This window comes from Phyllobates terribilis, unplaced genomic scaffold, assembly GCF_046119375.1.
Source record: "Phyllobates terribilis strain yellow unplaced genomic scaffold, ASM4611937v1 Scaffold_3__8_contigs__length_932513732, whole genome shotgun sequence".
NCBI lineage: Eukaryota > Metazoa > Chordata > Amphibia > Anura > Dendrobatidae > Phyllobates > Phyllobates terribilis.
The window spans coordinates 477,286,553-477,302,771 of record NW_027362763.1 but is presented as its reverse complement, the minus strand read 5'-3'; the positions used below and the strand labels follow the sequence as shown (position 1 = coordinate 477,302,771).

Here is a 16,219-nt window from a genome sequence, read left to right as displayed (position 1 = left end):
TGAAGGGTGCCATACATACCAGGAAGAGGGATGAGGGGGGGCATGCATACCAGGATGAGGGGTGCCATGCATACTTGGATGAGGGATGAGGGGTGTCATGCATAACAGGATGAGGGGTGCCATGCATACCAGGATGAAGAGGCCTTGCATACCATGATGGGGATCAGGGGGTGCCATGCATACCAGGATGGGGGATTGGGGTGCCATGCATACCAGGATGAGTCATGCATACCAGGATGAGAGGTGCCTTGCATACCAGGATGGGGGATTGGGGTGCCATGCATACCAGGATGGGGGATATTAACAGAATTGGGGGACAATATCCCTATAACAGTGTCAGCAGCAGGCCCCCTCCCCCTTAACAGTGCATCATGACCACATTTTTTGCTTACATTTTTTTCTATTTTTCTCCTCTAAAACCTAGGTGCGTCTTATGGTCCGGTGCGTCTTATAGTCTGAAAAATACGGTATGTCCTATAAGAAAAAAAAGATAAGAGGATGTTAAAATCCAACATGTTCAATTTTATTTATTCTTATTATTTTTAAATCAGCATTGCTTCCATGGTGCTGTACTGTGTAGAGGCTTCACATAGAAAATACATACATAAATTACAATGAACAAACTAAGGGTAGGTTCACACGACCATGTAAAGAATCGTCAGTGTTTCATCCAGAAAACTTGGATGATTTTTTCCTCATATGTCATCCATGTGTAATCTGTATACAATCCTTGTTTTCACAATAGCAATTATTAATAACTTATAAGACTTTACATCCGATTTTGTTTGCGCAGTCATAGACTTCAATGGGTGAGTCTCATCCGACACAGAGAAAAAATTAGTGCATGATGTAATTTTTTTCACATGCAGATTCAGCCAGCTCATCTGCAGTGCCCCATTGAATAACATTGGTCCTAGATAGCACGCTGACCAAAAATCTGGTCTTGTGAATGAGCCCTAACAGTGACAGTTATAGAGGGGGAAAGGAACCTGCCCTCTTGGGCTTACAATCTACAGGGTAATGGGAAAGGAGACAGTAAGTTGGGGGGTGCAGCAGCTTCGTTGGTAGTGATGTGGCTTCAGGGTTATTGCAGGCTGTAGGCTTTCCTGAAGAGATGTGTTTTCAAATTGTGTTTGAAGGTTCCAAATATCGGAAACAATCGGACATGCTGAGTTCCTAAATTCCCAGGAAAGGGGGATGCTTGAGAAAAATCTTGGAGGTGATTGGGTGACCAATGTACGAGAGTGGAAAAGAGAAGGACGTCTTGTGAGGACCCAAGATTATATGTGTCAAAATATTGTGCCATTAGTTTGGAGATGTGTGGAGGAGACAATGGACAATTTCAATATTAATAGTTTAAACTGGATTTGCTGAGGTATTGGAAGCCAATTCACAATCCTTCTTTACATAGGGGAAGGTCAGGACTAGAGATGAGCGTTGTTCTACTCGAACTGTTCGCCAATCTCAAATTCGAGCTGTTTTGGGCGGTGTTCGAGCCGTTTGGCGAACACGAACAATTTGAGAAAAATTCGGCTGTTCGAGGTTATGTTCGATAACTGCTCGTGCACCAAAATCATAACTGGATTTTTTCTCAGTAATGATGAAAATTAATGTTAATACGCAGTTTGAGTGTACAGCGGGGCGGGGGGAGGGGCAGGGGATGGATCTCTGCAGGAACAATGAAGATCTCCATTTTTTTTATCTTTCCCGCATTTACAGTGGGGAGGTGCAATCTGTCAGCCTATCAGCAGCGCACACACGGAGCGAACTGCTGTTTTTCACACAAGCAAGGGCATGTGTCATTGGCAGTGTATGTCACATGTCCTTGCCCTATAAGACCAAGCCATTTTCCCCGTCGCCACCATTTTCTCACTGCTGCAGCTGCGTGTTAGACGGCACCGCTGTTGCTGTGTGCGCTATACCTTGTTAATTTCAAGCCAATTTTCGCACAAATCTACAGATAGCTTGGGAGTAGGGAATAGTTGTGATTGCAGTCCTTTTAAGGACTAGGTTACAGCATTTCCTATGACTTTTATCAGGCAGGCCTGTGCTCTTAAATAGATAGGTTGTGGGAGTAAAGACTAATTGTAATTGGAGTCCTTTTCAGGACTAGGTTACATCAGTTCCTATCAGTTTTTGCCAGGCAGGTCTGTGCCAGTGCTGTGCAAGTTTATTTCACAGCATTTGGCTGAATCTAGCAAAGCTAATCCTTTTTGGCCTATTGCAGAGTGTGTTAGTCAGTGGAGTAGCCTATCTGTGTTGCAAGATATACCACCTGTGTATAGAATACCATTTTTTTTACTGCACCTAGTGAAGTAAAATCTTTTGGGCATAGCATCATTCTATTAGTCCATCTATACTGACCTCCATCAGGTTGCAAATTGAATATAATTTTTTTCTGCATCTAGCTCTGAAAAAATATTGGGCTTCTAGCTGTGTGTGGGACTTGTTGTATTAGTCCATCTATACAGACCTCCATCAGGTTGCAAACTGAATATATTTTTTTCTGCATCTACCTCTGAAAAAATATTGGGCTTCTAGCTGTGTGTGGGACTTGTTCTATTAATCCATCTATACAGACCTCCATCAGGTTGCAAACTGAATATATTTTTTTCTGCATCTACCTCTGAAAAAATATTGGGCTTCTAGCTGTGTGTGGGACTTGTTGTATTAGTCCATCTATACTGACCTCCATCAGGTTGCAAATTAAAAATAATTTTTATCTGCATCTACAGTACCTCTGAAAAAATATTTGGGCTTCTAGCTGTATGTGGGACTTGTTCTATTAGTCCATCTATACTGACCTCCATCAGGTTGCAAATTGAATATAATTTTTATCTGCATCTAGCTCTGAAAAAATATTTGGCCTTCTAGCAGTGTGTGGGACTTTCTCTATTAGTCCATCTATACTGACCTCCATCAGGTTGCAAATTAAAAATAATTTTTATCTGCATCTACCTCTGAAAAAATATTTGGGCTTCTAGCTGTGTGTGGGACTTGTTTTATTAATCCATCTATACAGACCTCCATCAGGTTGCAAACTGAATATATTTTTTAATGCATCTACCTCTGAAAAAATATTGGGCTTCTAGCTGTGTGTGGGACTTGTTGTATTAGTCCATCTATACTGACCTCCATCAGGTTGCAAACTGAATATATTTTTTCCTGCATCTACCTCTGAAAAAATATTGGGCTTCTAGCTGTGTGTGGGACTTGTTCTATTAATCCATCTATACAGACCTCCATCAGGTTGCAAACTGAATATATTTTTTTCTGCATCTACCTCTGAAAAAATATGTGGCCTTCTAGCAGTGTGTGGGACTTTCTCTATTAGTCCATCTATACTGACCTCCATCAGGTTGCAAACTGAATATAATTTTTATCTGCATCTAGCTCTGAAAAAATATTTGGCCTTCTAGCAGTGTGTGGGACTTTCTCTATTAGTCCATCTATACTGACCTCCATCAGGTTGCAAATTAAAAATAATTTTTATCTGCATCTACCTCTGAAAAAATATTTGGGCTTCTAGCTGTGTGTGGGACTTGTTTTATTAATCCATCTATACAGACCTCCATCAGGTTGCAAACTGAATATATTTTTTAATGCATCTACCTCTGAAAAAATATTGGGCTTCTAGCTGTGTGTGGGATTTGTTGTATTAGTCCATCTATACTGACCTCCATCAGGTTGCAAACTGAATATATTTTTTCCTGCATCTACCTCTGAAAAAATATTGGGCTTCTAGCTGTGTGTGGGACTTGTTCTATTAATCCATCTATACAGACCTCCATCAGGTTGCAAACTGAATATATTTTTTTCTGCATCTACCTCTGAAAAAATATGTGGCCTTCTAGCAGTGTGTGGGACTTTCTCTATTAGTCCATCTATACTGACCTCCATCAGGTTGCAAATTAAAAATAATTTTTATCTGCATCTACCTCTGAAAAAATATTTGGGCTTCTAGCTGTGTGTCGGACTTGTTCTATTAGTCCATCTATACTGACCTCCATCAGGTTGCAAATTGAATATAATTTTTATCTGCATCTAGCTCTGAAAAAATATTTGGCCTTCTAGCAGTGTGTGGGACTTTCTCTATTAGTCCATCTATACTGACCTCCATCAGGTTGCAAATTAAAAATAATTTTTATCTGCATCTACCTCTGAAAAAATATTTGGGCATCTAGCTGTGTGTGGGACTTGTTCTATTAGTCCATCTATACTGACCTCCATCAGGTTGCAAATTGAATATAATTTTTATCTGCATCTACCTCTGAAAAAATATTTGGGCTTCTAGCTGTGTGTGGGACCTTTTCTATTAGTCCATCTATACTGACCTCCATCAGGTTGCAAATTGAGTATAATTTTTATCTGCATCTAGCTCTGAAAAAATATTTGGCCTTCTAGCAGTGTTTGGGACTTTCTCTATTAGTCCATCTATACTGACCTCCATCAGGTTGCAAATTGAATATAATTTTTATCTGCATCTAGCTCTGAAAAAATATTTGGCCTTCTAGCAGTGTGTGGGACTTTCTCTATTAGTCCATCTATACTGACCTCCATGAGGTTGCAAATTAAAAATAATTTTTATCTGCATCTACCTCTGAAAAAATATTTGGGCTTCTAGCAGTGTGTGGGACTCATTGTATTAGGCCATCTATACCAAGCTCCACCAGCTTTGAAATTAATAATAATTTTTAGCTGCATCTAGCCCTGAAAATAATTTTTCCCAATAGTGGTAGCAATAGAAATATGGGGCGCGCGCCTGGCTAACAAAAATATACGCTTCATAACACAAAACACCAGCCTAGCGCACTGCATTAATAAGATGGCATCATCGTCTCTCCCAGTGCTAGGCCTACTACGCAGACTAGTATTCCTGTGCCTAAAACACAATGTATGGGTCCGCGCTAGCCACTATGCTGAGGGGTATAAAGCTGCTGCTAACGCTTTATAACAATTCAATTGGCAGATTTTCACAGAGCTCTTCCACAACGCCCACCCATCGGGCAACAGTTGCCCACCCTCCCTATGGGATCTAGTGGCGAATAGTTGATGCCATTAATCAGAGCGTCAGTTGCCCCATCAACGTGGCAAGCATACGGTAAGGCATGGGAAGAGTGGACACGACTAGTAGCAGGCAGACGGGTTGACCAATGTGAACAAGCCAGATCACAAGTCACCATAGAATTTCTCCACTAGCTAATGATGAGGGGCATATCAGGGGCGTCAGCGCAGCGGTGTCTGACCGGAGTAGCATTTCACTTCCAACTACTGAATTGGGGAGATGTGACAAAGATTCATCATCAGACAATCCATAAAAGGGTGGAAAAGGGGTCAGCCAAGTCAGGAATGTAGACGTCCCGTCCCGTGTCACTAAAACTGATTTCTCACATCTTATCCCTAACACCATTAACATGACACTCACAATTTGAAGCAACACTAATGTCTACTGCATTTGTGATCGCCTTCTTCGGGGCGCTATGTATAAGCGAATTAGTCCCTCAATCCAAAATTACCACCAGTGGACGCTTATTACACCAGGAAGTAGTCATAGCCAATAATGCAATACGTGTATGCATACACCAATCGAAAACGGTTCCAGCGGGCAGGGGTACTTGGGTACTTCTACAACCCACAAACGGTACACTGAGTCGGGTAACAATAGTAAAAACATATCTAACCATCAGATCACAAAGTAATTTCTTCGTATCACACATTGATGGAACGCCATTATCAAGATACCTGTTCCAAGCTATATTTAATAAATGCATAACATCGGCAGGGAACCACCCCAAAGATTACGGGACACACTCATTCCGCATAGGTGCAGCCACGGAAGCAGCAAGAGCAGGACTGTCAGAAACGGAAGTTCACAGGATAGGGAGATGGCGATCCACGTGTTTGGCGAGATACATAAGACCGGACTTGTTATCCTAATGTGGTTTGTTTCTTTTACAGGTGACGCTAAGCCAACAGTGTGAGTGATAGGCCACTCGTATATATATTGGGCACAAAAAAGGGCGAAAGTCCGCCCAGGCGGGAGGAAATTAGAGTTTCATAACACATATTTCAACTGGAGAGGTATTAGAGGCCTGCTATGGCCACAGGTACTAATGGAGGTAATCAAGGTAGGGAGAGAGGCAAGAGGTCCGGTCATCTTAGTTATACAGGCCGGGGGAAACAACCTAGGTCATCACAAGAGCGCATAACTAATGGCAATAATGAAACTAGACACTGAGCGCTTCAGAGAATTTTTCACAAAATTAGCTATAGTATGGTCAGAGATTGTGCCGATAGCGGTATGGCAAGGTGCGCGTGACATCACGGCCATCGAATGGACAAGGCGGGTAATAAATATTCGGATGGCAAAATTTAGAAGAGACAGAGGCGGTGTAGTGATACGACACCGACAACTGGAAGGAGATAAAGCAGGCCTCATACGGCCCGACGGTGTTCACTTAATAGATATTGGACTGGACATATTCCTGTCAGGACTCCAGGACGGAGTGGAACAAGCGTTAAGAGTGATGGGTGGGGGTCAGAGTCCTGCATACGAGTACGCTGGATCCTCCGTGGCCTGGAAATAGAAAGGACATGTTGGAGAGTTACACTTGTTGGCCAACTTGCTGGAGTGGGGACCCAGGGCATGCTGCAACAAGCTGAATTATTTTAGAAATAAAATGCCTTTCTAATGGAATGAGTATAAAGAGTTAATTAAGCTGTGACCGATCCTCACCCATCCAGTTGTAAGAGTTACATTATTGGGTTGTCCATGAAAGGGGGGCGGTAGGGGGACTGAGCATCTGGGTTTGGTTGGGGGTCCCCACAGTCTGCCTAGGCTAGATTAATTTAAAAATTCTTATTAGATACACAGGCGGTGCAGCTTGCTTCGCAGCTGGGCTACTACGCCCAAAGTATTGCCTAGGCTAGATGCAGTTAAAAATTCTACGCTGACTAGCAGACACTGAAGATTTGGAGCAGACCTCTGAGTAAACAGATCTTCAGACTCAACCATCTGTGTTACCCCAAGCCATAGTGTATGTAGTTTCTTACAGTTAAAAGGGGGGGGTGCGACCCAACCCACCTGGAATTGACGATGCCAACGTCACGTAAGACACAGCAAGGGGACTCCCAAAATTGTGGCACAGACACCACTTAACCCTAGAACGCATACCTGTGGCCTTGCAGGCCCGCCCAGTTAATTGTTTTCTATTTTCTGCAAGATTGCTTTAGTTAGAATTTTGAAACTCTAGGTATTCTTCATGTATATAGTTGTTTGTCATTTGAGTTTGAGTTATTCCATGTTATTTGCACACGGGCCTAAAGGGCCCCAGGTATGTGAAAGTGTAGATTTTTATGGTCATGCGTTCTAGGGTTAAGTGGCATCAATTGCCCCACTGTTGCTTAAAACGGTTGGTGAGGTGATTTTACCAAATCCCGAAGCTTTTAGTCTCCCAAGGATGACACAGGGGTAGAAATGTCCTTGCGAATCCATGATTTGATCATCTTTATGAACGTGAGTCTGTCTACATTCTCAGTGGACAGCCGCGTGCGCTTATCTGTCAGCACACCACCAGCAGCGCTGAACACACGTTCAGAGAGAACGCTGGCTGCATGGCATGACAAGATCTCCAAGGCGTGAGTGGCGAGCTCCGGCGATTTTTCAAGATTGGAATACCAAAATGAGCAAGGGTCCAGTGACACAGTCATGGCTTCGATGTTCACTTGGAGATTCTCCTGTACCATCCTCTCTAGGCATTGACTATGTGTCAGACTTCTTGTCTCCCGTGGCCTTGCAAAGGATGGTCTAAAAAAGTGGTGAAACGATTCCACAAAATTGCTGTTACCAGCAGATACTGTGTTACTGTTACTGTTTGAGTGATGAAGACTCGACAGTCCCACCGTTGGCAAGTTAGAACTGTGAGATTCACTACGTGCACCACTGGTGTTTTGTGGAAAAGCACATGTAAGATTCTGCAACAGATACTCCTGCATTCGTCAATACCTTTTTGTGGCAGGAATTATTTTGGCAAATATACTTTTGTACCGGGGATCTAAGAGTGTGGCAACCCAGTAGTCGGGATTACTTCGAATTCTGACAATCCGGGGGTCATGTTGCAGGTAGTGCAGCAAGAAGGCACTCATGTGTCTTGCGCATCCAGAAGGACCAAGTCCTTGTTGTGTTGGTAGCGAGGTAAGAATCATGCTTCCTTCCTCTGCCCTCTCCCTCCAACCTCGCACAACAGAAATGTGATCAAGGTCTCCATCATCTGATGAGTCTTCCATGCCCATTGCCAGTTCGTCCTCCACTTCTTCCTCGGCTCCTGCACCTTCCTCAACAGTTTGGCTGCTACCATGCGCCCTGGTTAATCCCTCTCCCCCACCCTCCCATGCCTGCCACCTTGGTGCTGCCAACCGTCTGGACCTTGGAGATGTTATCCCTTCCGCATACGACTCCTCCTCTACTTCCTCCACCTCCTCTTGTCCCACCACCTGACTCCGAATTCTGTTTAACATGTGCTCCAGCATGTAAATCACCGTAATAGTCATGCTGATAATGGCATCGTCAGCACTAAACATCTTCGTCGCCATTTCAAGACTGTGCAGAAGGGTGCATAGGTCCCTGATCTGAGACCACTCCTCCAGCGTGATTTGCCCCACCTCTGGATCTCGTTGGCCCAGGCTATACGTCAGAACGTATTGCACCAGGGCTTGTCGGTGCTGCCACAGTCGCTGCAACATGTGCAGAGTTGAATTCCACCGTGTCGGCACATCGCATTTCAGCCGGTGAACTGGCAGGCCCAACGACTTCTGTAGAGATGTAAGTCATTGAACTGCGGGATGCGAACGGCGGAAGTGAGCACACAGCGACCGTGCACTCTGCAGAAGGCCATCTAGTCCGGGATAGTGGGCTAAAAATTGCTGGTCAACCAGGTTCAACACGTGAGCCATACAAGGCACGTGTGTGACATTGCCCCGGCGAAGTGCCGCACCCAGGTTTGCAGCATTGTCGCACATGGCCTTCCCTGGTTGCAGGTCCAGTGGAGACAACCTTTCATGAAACTGGGTCTCCAGAGCTGACCAAAACTCCTCAGCTGTGTGACTCACATTTCCCAGACATTTCAAAGTAAACACTGATGCGTTGAGCCCTGCTGCCAGCATAGTAAGGAGGTGTGCAGGATTCCTTCTGCGCAGTTAGAAAGCAGGTGGCATTACCAGACAGGCTTTGGGTGCAGGTGGAGGACCGAGAGGAGGTTGAGGAGGCAGAAGCAGTGGAGGAAGTTCGAGATAAAGAGGATTAACACACAACTCGTGGGGACGGTAAGACTTGGACAGCAGCCCCTTGTCCTGCTGTCACCATAGTTACCCAGTGCCCAGTCAGCGACATGTAACGCCCCTGTCCATGCCTTCTCGTCCAAGTGTCTGTGGTGAAGTGCACCCTGTCACACACAGAGTTTCTCAAAGAAGCAGTGATGTTGTGTGCGACATGCTAGTGGAGCGCAGGCACACCTTTCTTTGAGAAGTAGTGCCGACTGGGCATCTGGTACTGGGGCACTGTGACGGACATAAGGTCTTGAAAATCCTCTGTGTCCTCCAGGTGGAAAGGCAGCATTTCTGTAGCCAACAGCTTGCAGATGGTGAAATTCAACCTCTTAGCTTTCTCATGGCTAGGAGGAAATGGTCTTTTACTTTTCCACATCTGAGGGACCGAGGGCTGGCTGTTGTGCTTAGACGGTGTTGAGTAGGGTGTCACCGGCAACTGCCGGTCTGTGAGGAAGATGCAGGCGGACATGTTAGGTTGCCTTGATCCAAAGGTGGTGCTCTCGATGTCGGAGAGCGCTCAACACTAGCAGGTGTTTCCACTTCCCAATGAACTGACGACCTGCCAATCACACTGGCTGTTGCGGGTAAAGAGGTGGCAGGTCTGTGTCCAAAAACATGTGTGACTGCTGTCCCCCCAGTCACAGAGGATGAAGAGGCTGCGGATGCACAAGATGGGGCAGACGGTGGTTGGCCCAGCCGGCTAGGCCGCATTGTAGCACAGTGAGCTTCCCACTGCGACTTATGCTTCATATCCATGTGACGGTACATGCATGAAGTACTCAAACTATGTATTTTTGGCCTCTACTTAGCTTTTGCTGACAAATATTACAGATAACACGAGTTGGGTCATCCTTATCGATCTGAATAAATGCCCAGGCTATGCAAGGCTTAGAGCCCATGTGACCTGAAGAGCCACTACGACTTGTGGTCAGAGGCAGAGTTGTGGTTGAGGATGCAGTTGTTGACGTGCTTCCAGTACTCCGTCTCTGTTCAGGAAGGCGCAACCTAACCTCGTCGTCAGTAGCATCTGTGATGCCCCGCTGCGCTTGGTATCACAGATCCTACAAGAGTGCATTGATGGAATCCTCCACAAGAGGCCCCCATAAACATTCACACATCTCCACCTTCCACCTCAGACCAGCAGAGGGAGCCCATTAGGGATATAAATAGGGAAGGTGGAGCTAGGCAGTTCAGTTCCTCTGAAGAGTTCCTGCAGTAGAGAAGCCTAAGAGAGGTCAGTCTGCAGTGGAGCTCAGTCTAGTCTAGAGAACGCAGGTAATAGTTCAGCAGTGGAGCACGAGGCTCCTGCTTGCTAGATTCAGGGAGCCCAGATAGAGCTTAAGGTGTGCCGGTGCCGTAAGATCAGTGAAGCGCGGCAAGCTGCCGTTAGTGTGTATAGCCTAGTGAGGGCCCGAGTAGGCCGAAGGCGAGTGGCGAGTTAGTACATAAGGGGCAGAGGAGCTTAACCAGCTCACCCCGAAGCATTTACCGGACACAGGATCCGAGCTTACCGGTATCTCTATGACCCAGTAAGGCATAACCGGAATCCCTGGAGAACTACAAGTCCCAGGATCGCTAAGGTGCTGATATGTAACAGAGCCAGGAGACGCTTAGGCCCCGCATACTGGGAGCGTGAACTCCAAGAGAAGGCCCTACCACAAGGTCAGCCAGCGCAGGACAGAGACAAAGTTAGGCCTAGCTCCAGGCAGGTCAGAAACTTACTACGCAGAGGCAAGAAACAGGAGGCCCTACACCCGCTCATTGGGGAGGATCCTGATATGCACCCTTCACCCTACAGTGCTCCGGGATGTGCCTGAATTTCCACCAGTAAAAGGTACTGAAGTGACTACCGTGTCCGTTCCCGTTCTTGCTCTGACCCAGCTGGGTCTCGCCTGTCCTGCATTCCCCCTGCATACGCTGCCCTGAGACCTAGCTCCACCTGTGGGGAGCTATACCATCGAGCTGCCTTATCACCGGCCTCAGTGGACTGCTGCAGCGCTGGTGCTTGTCACCAGATACCACAGGTGGCGTCATGAACTCTTATAAAATTAACAATTATCCACCCTTTTAAAGAGAGACCCCAGGGTACGGGCCAGGGAGCCGACCACCGCGACATCCCCAAGGCCAGGCAAATGCCCGGGTACCGAGTCATCCCCATCCCCAGGGCTAGTCACATCCTCCTCCACCTCCTCTGCTGACCTCATCGACTGTCTGACTGTGGGTTGACAGTAAGTGGGATCTCCAACCTCGTCATCATCACCCTGTGTGTTATCACACCCGTCGCCCTCAGAGCCAACCTCTTCCTGCCCTGACCGAAAAGTCAAGTTGTCGCTCCAATCAGGTATTTGAGTCTCATCATCGTCTTCATCATTGTCTCCACCAACAGGAGTTACAGTTTGGGAACAAAGGTCTACATTATGCTCAGAACCTTCTTCATCTGGTCCTGGATCCAACTTATAAAGATTCTGGGCATCGGATCAGATCATTTCCTCATCTGGATTAACAGAAGCTCTGGAGCAGACCTCCGTTTCCCAGGCTATAGTATGAGTAAACAGCTGGGCAGACTCAGCCATCTGTGTTACCCCATACTCAGACGGGCAGCTGGAGACTTGGGAGCTGTGAGGAAGCAAGTGCGATTGGGGTGACACCTCTGAGGACTGGAGTATTTGTGATGTTGAAATTGAGGTGATGGAGAGCCCACTTGAAGGAGCACTTGATATCCTTTGAAGCACCTGCTGTTTTTGTGCCTCATCTAGAATTTGTAGCGATGGGCGTGTCCGTAAGAATGGGATCGTATCACATTGTCCACGAAAAGAAGTCGACATCTTAGTTTGGCTGGAAGATGGTCTTTCTTCTGCAGATGTTACTCCCCCCCCCCACCGTGGGGGGTCTCGACCCACCGGCGGACAGGCACCAGTATTGGGATAGGGGGGCTGGCCGTCAGGGTCCACCGCGGCTCTGGCACAAACCCGGCGACACAGAGGTGGCACAGGCAGGAACGGACTGGCCGTGTCGGCTTCTCACTTTTTGGATTTTAGAAGGGCATGACATGCCTATATCTGTGTCTCCCCCTCCTTTTACTCCTCCACCTCTTTTCTTTTCGCATGACTATATGTACTTGTCACTTTTCCATGTGTTAGTTGTGTCTTCTGAGCAGTTTGTCAGCTTTTGGACACCTTTGAAGGTGTTTTCTATGTGTTTCTATGTGTTTTTGTTTGCCTGCCATTGGTTTTAACGGTGTTCGAAGGTGTTCGACGAACAGTTCGACGAACAGTTCGGCGAACACACGGGTGTTCGACGAACCGAACCGAACTCGAACACTACGGGGGTGGCTCAACACTAGTCAGGACACCCCATAAACATTACTTGGCCTGCTAGTCCCATCTAATGTTGGAGACTATTGACAACATGCATTTAATGTAGACCTGGGCAGCCAAAGGGCTGGAAACAGTGGTGTGTCACACCCCGCGGCTGCCCTTCAGCCTGATGTCTCAATTTGACTGATATCCATATTCACAGAATGTAGATACTGGTGTACATGAGAGTGGAGGAGGGAGACATTGGCTGCACCATTCAGCCTATGGGATTAAGCCTCAGCGCAGCAGGCATGATGACTTCACTAGATTATACCTGCTGAGCTGAGCCTCAGGCTATGTGCCCACGATGCAGAAATGCTCCGGATTTTTTCCTGAGCGTTTCTGCATCTCCCTGGCAGAAAAAAGGCATGCGGATTGTGCATGTGTAGCACCCTGAGGATTCGGCTGCTACAGGGGTATTGCACCTCAACCCAGAGGTGTGATATTCCACTCCCGGGTAAGGATGGAGTGTGGAACTGAGCTCGGTAGGCTGCATGCACTACACACATCCCATTTCCGAGGAGCAGACCGACGGTACTCCCACTTAGAAATGTGCAGGTACGACCGAGTCTGTTCCTGGCTGGAGTGGGAGGGGGGTGGTACATCCCAAGTAGTGTAGGGGCAGATAGGGGGAGCAGCCTGGGTAAAGATAGGAGCTCATTGGGTGCTGGTCACCTGAGCTCACACATAGAGGGTGTATATAAGGTGGGCACCAACTAAGATCAGGGTCAGATGCAGAGAACAAGACAGCTGCAGAGGAGCAGACAGCAAGACAGCTGCAGAGGAGCAGACAGCAAGCAGAGAGGAAGTCAGCCTGCAGCAAGAGAGAGACCCTGAGTGAGAGAGGAGCAAAGAAGGAGTACCCAGAGGGGAAAACAGAGAGGACCCAAGAACCCAAATTAAAGCACCGGGTGAGGAGTCGGCACAGGGTACCGGAACCCAAGCTGGTGGGGGCAGAAAACACACCCTAGCCAGAGACCGGAGGCCGTGGCAGCATCTGCCACGGCCACCCATCACATCCACCCCGAAGGCACACCACATGAAGGGTCAGGGAACCCAGGGCCAAGGGTGTCCCAACAGAAGGCCCGAGGGAGCTGGACCTAGGTGGATTACTGGTGGGGACGGCCAGAGAACGGGACAGAAAGAGAGCTCAGGGCCACGCTCCGGACTTGTTTGGGGGTTGGCTGGATCCAGGACCTGGTGGACGCAGCACGGCTCGGGTGGTCACTAGCAGCTGGAGTGACCGGAACATCAGCAGTGAGTAAATACCCTAAACTGCACAACCCGACTCTGTCTTCCTTTAACATCTATGCTGCACCACTACAACCCCCATCCTCTGCACCTGACCCCCTGAGGCTATACCCCACCCGTTGGGGGTTATACCATCACAAGCTGCACTTACACCATCAGCCTCAGCGGACCCTGCTGCAGCGGCGGCCATAGTGACCGCAACACAACGGGTGGCGTAGTCGACATTAAGAACTAATAACATCTGTAGGACTGCCACATAACACTGAGCTTGACACCCTGGGCACGGACCGGGTCACAGCCACTCGGAGACTACAACCCCCATCTGATCCGGCTCCGGGTATTCCCCTAAAGAATATGGCCCAGGGGGTGCGTCAACTTTGGCGTAGTCGGCAGGATTACGTGCCCGCAACACCCGGGTACTGCGTGCCTGAAGAAAAGTGCAAGTTTACCTCAGAAAGAAGTCTCCCGCCGGTTCCGGAGGGTCCACGCCATCGGACTCCATCACCAGTCATTTCCCGCCGATTGTCCGCCATTTCCAACTTGTTCCCGCCATCTGCAGAGTTTCCCGCCACTGGGCGACGCTTCCCGCCAAAACCGCAGATTTCCCGCCTTGGAAGAGCAGCGGACGCCATTATGGGCGTGCCAAAGGAGGGCAAGAGGCCGCCTCCCATCGTGGGCCGGGACAGAAAATGGCGCCAAAAGTGGAAACCGCCCCCACCAACAGAGACTGTGATGCTGGAGGTGTCTGTCAGCGTGAAAGAACTACCCCTGGAGCTGACAGTCACCGAGTTGCCACGGGACCGCCCTCGAAGTGGGAGGAGACGAAAGAAAAGAACAAAGATGGGTGTCGCTTGGAGCAGTCTGGAGCGAGCGCACCCGGAGGCAAGAAGTCTAACGAGGAGTAGCGGAGAAGTTTACCCGGATATGGAGAGAAAGCAGAACAGCACCGGCCCGCTGGCCAGGAGTCTGCTAAAGACCGAGGAAGGAGAGCAGAGCAGCACCGGCCCGCTGGCCAGGAGCCTGCTGGAAGAAGAGCAGAGCAGCACCGACCCGTTGGTCAGGAGCCTGCTGGACACCACGACCCCACTAGGCCTAGTGGAGGTCCTTGCACAGCTCCCCCGAGACCGGGAGTGTGCGCAGACTGCCCTGGAGGGCCTCGCACGGAGGATGGCCCGGGTACAGCGCGAGATACTGGCGGAGTGGAGCCGGGAGATGACCCAGCAAGCAGAGACCAGTCAACGGAGCACGCTACCCTGGAAGAGGAAGCAGACCGCCTCTGAAGATGGCGCGGGAGGACCCAAGGCCGGAGACGGCGCCGAGAAGGGAGCCGAACGCATGGAGGCAGGTAAAGGGGACGCCTATACCCCAAGCCGAGAAACCGCCCACCTGCCCCAGCTCCCCGTCGCAGAGCCCGAAAGTCCCCCTGCTGTGCCCGTAGCCGCCATGTCACCGCTATGGACTAGGCCCCGACCGGAAGCCGCCGCAGCGACCCCTGTGACGTCACGCGCCTCGACCCGGAGCGTGACAAAGCAGGAAATACCACCAGCCTGGTCGCAAGGCCTAGTACCCCCGGGCGCCGCATCACCAACAGCGCCCCCTACCTCCGCGGAGCCTCCGGCCTGGCCGCAAGGCCAGGTAGCCCAGGGTGCCGCCGTCTTAACGGTGCCCTTCACCTTCCAGGTGCCCCAGGCCTGGCCGCAAGGCCTGGGCAACCCGGGCGCCACCACCACCGCGCTCGCGCCCGTAAAACCAAGGGTGCCACACCTGGGGAAGGACTTGTTCAGCCAGCTCACATGGCCGGACGGGCGGCCCTTCATCTGGCCCGAAGGATACCATGAGCTGGAACGGCAGCAGAAACTAAGACCCCTGGATGAACCCCTGATTCCGGCTCCGAAGCCCGTGGCACGGATCTCGCCCCCGCTAGCGGAAGCACAGTTTGAGTGGGACCCCACCGGAGAAGATCTAATGGGGTTCACTCAGGAAACTAGGGCAGCTGCAGCAGAGCGCGCTGAGTGTTGCCGACAGCAGCTCGAAGAGTTCGCGAGGGAGCGGAGAGAGAGGCGGGTCCGGGAACAACAGGCCCAAATAAGGAGCGCCGAGCAAAAGAGCCGGACCAGGAGGGACCCCCGTGCAGCGCACAGTCCCCGTACCACCGGGACTGTAATCAAGTTTAACCAGCAGCACGGGTGGGGCTTTATCAGAGACAACAACACCCTCGGCGACGTCTTTGTCACGCGCAGAGACGTGGAGTCCCATCTGCCGGAGGGGCACAGAGGTCGTGACCTCTA

At 49.2% G+C, this 16,219-nt stretch overlaps 1 long non-coding RNA gene across 1 annotated transcript in view; it reads right to left on the bottom strand.

Annotated features, from left to right (window-relative positions):
* Nucleotides 1–389: 389 nt before the first annotated feature.
* LOC141258186 (uncharacterized) overlaps nt 390–16,219 on the bottom strand; it is a 71,204-nt gene continuing 55,374 nt past the window's right edge. The window contains exon 3 of the long non-coding RNA XR_012318232.1: nt 390–474. This is a non-coding gene — a long non-coding RNA (uncharacterized lncRNA). The remainder of the gene's footprint in view (nt 475–16,219) is intronic.